Raw genomic sequence first — 2,899 nt, 5'->3', positions numbered from 1 at the left:
TCCTTACAAATGTCTTTTATCATTTCCTGCACTTAGTGCATAGCCCACTGCTGGGCATGGCCTCGGTACAACCCTATTTAAGGACATAAGTAGGAATGAATTATAATCCACATTATAATAAGCCTTAGTAGACTCTTTCTTCACAAGAAGGCATGTAACATTAGTGGGTCTGGCTCCTGATTAAATTAGTGAAAATTGACCCAGCAGGGCTATTCAACTAGATGTGTGATGTTCTCTTTAAACACAGACCCTGTCTGAAACTCAGCTGGCTTGGTCTTATCAGGATTTCTTAACATTTCCACATAATGTAGAAAGACTACTGTGAAAGCAGAGGAAAAGAAACACTACTTAATACTACTAGAAATAAATTCAATAGCTACAGGAAAAGGCATGTTCCTACAAAACTTTGTTTAATCTTAGACTCTGTAATGAGAACAGAGCTGAGCAAATTGATAGTTTTTTTAAAAAAAGATTTCTCAAAATGCAAGTTAAACTCATAGTCTAAAAAGTAAAACAATTAGGACAAAGAAGTGAAAAATTCATATGGTATATTTAACCGCAGTATTTTCTATGCAAAGATATGTATTTGAGCACATTCTGGGAGCTGCCTGGCAAGATGCCATCATTTTGACAAATATATAATAAGGATAAAAACACTTCCTTTAACATGTTAAAATTGCAGTAACAGTTTCTCCTCCCACATCTTACTTAAACACACACACGCACACACACACACAAAGGGAGGTTCAGAATATTAGATTTAATTATGACTGATCACTGAATAAATTAAGTATATTTCATTGCATTTAATATTGCAACAAGGAACTGCAATGTTTTCAGTATATATCATGTTCTGGGATGAATAGACTTACACAAACAAAACACAATCAGCGGTTCTCAACCTGTGGGTCGCGACCAACGGAAAACACATACAGCATATCAGATATTTACATTAGGATTCATAACAATAGCAAAATTACAGTTATGAAGTAGCAACGAAAATAATTTTATGGTTGGGGGTCACCACAACATGAGGAACTATATTAAAGGGTCGCGGCATTAGGAAGGTTGAGAACCACTGCTTCTACTATACGTGGAAAAGCAATAACAGAAATTGGAAGTATTAGAACAGGAAAGACCAAAAACTATTGATTAATATGTTTTCTAGAGAGACAATAAATTACATAAAAGAATACATATGCGAAGTTTTGCAGGTGCAAATTTGGCCATAACTGATTAATGTGAACACCTAATTAAATTTATAACAAGTTACCTAGATCACAGTTTTGTTTGGCATGTTTAAAAGGAAAGAGTTCATTTATAAACATGGCCCAAGTGATTAAAGGCAAAGTATATGTAGGAAATAGTGGTGGTAGAGTATGGGAGTGAGAAGGAAGTGAAATCAAGAGACGGTATAGGGTGATGGCAAGACAGGTGGAGAGGGACTTGCAAAGAAACTTTTTAAAGAGTTAGTAATGCTGTGAAAATTGTCCTAAGTTTACAATAACAACAGAACAAATGTTGGAAAGTTTGGTTCTTAATGTGTTAATATTAAAATGTGTATTAATAAGAAGAAATAGTCAGTCATTGCTTAAATTGATTAAAAAGACAGAGAAACGCTTTGTAGAAAAGCAAGCATCTAAGAGTTACAACTAGCATATACATAGCAATTTATAGTTTGGAAAACACTTCAATAATTATTATCATAATTCAGCCTTGCATAGTGTATCATATACTAAAAACTCAATACTTGTAAACTGAGTTGAAGGGAATTTCAATTAATTGAAATTGTTAAATTGAAAATATTGTAAAGAATTTTTGTCACACAGGCTTTCACTATGTATCTGAAATTCGAAGAACTAACATTTTTAAAAAATATGTTTTATTGATTTTTCACAAAGAGGAAGGGAGAGAGATAGAGAGTCAGAAACATCAATGAGAAAGAAACATTGATCAGCTGCCTCCCGCACACCCTCCACTGGGGATGTGCCCGCAACCAAGGCACGTGCCCTTGACCAGAATTGAACCTGGCAGTCTGCAGGCCGACGCTCTATCCACTGAGCCAAACCGGCCAGGGCAGAACTAACATTATTAATAGCATTTGGTGTAAAGATTTTAAAAGTTATTGGCATTATGTGTAAGTTTGGTGTTTTCTCATTTTTTTAACTTATGATTAAACATTAAAAATATATTTTAAAAAAAGACAAACTAGTGAAAGGAATGAATGTCTTGCCCACTTATTTGTTGCCTTCTGGATCATAATACATTTTCAATCTGCATAATTATGTGGGATTTAAGTTAAGTATGGGGCTAGAAGTCAAACAGAATAAATGTGTGGTCAGGTACAGGGGTAAAAAGAAAAAACAGAAAAACAATATGCAGACCTAATCACTATGGCTCCTCACTTTGTTTGTACTAGAGGCCCAGTGCACGAATTTGTGCACCGGTGGGGTCCCTCAGCCTGGCCAGCGATCGGGTTGTCTTGCCCAGTCCTGAGCAGGGCCAATGAGGGTCAGCCTGCTGGGGACAGACCGCGGGAAGTTGGCTGCCTGGGAGGGACTGTGGGAGGGCTGCAGGGTGTGCCTGGCCCATATCGCCCAGTCTGATCAGCCAGACCCCAGCAGCAAGCTAACCTACCAGTCGAAGTGTCTGCCCCCTGGTGGTCAGTGCGCATTATAGTGACTGGTGGACTGGTCAAATGGTCGGACACTTAGCATATTACACTTTTATTATATACTAGGGGCCCGGTGCATGAAATTCAGCGTGAAACATATTTATACGTTTTACGTATTTATACGTTCTACCAGTGTAGTAGAGCGTGGGACACGTATTAATACATTTTTTATAGACTAGCGGTAGAATGCAGGTAACGTATAAATACGTAAACTAAAGTTATAGT

The sequence above is a fragment of the Myotis davidii genome, unplaced genomic scaffold (genome assembly GCF_000327345.1).
Source record: "Myotis davidii unplaced genomic scaffold, ASM32734v1 scaffold363, whole genome shotgun sequence".
NCBI classification, from domain to species: Eukaryota; Metazoa; Chordata; class Mammalia; order Chiroptera; family Vespertilionidae; genus Myotis; species Myotis davidii.
The sequence above is the reverse complement of the archived record's forward strand: the minus strand, read 5'-3'. Positions refer to the sequence as shown.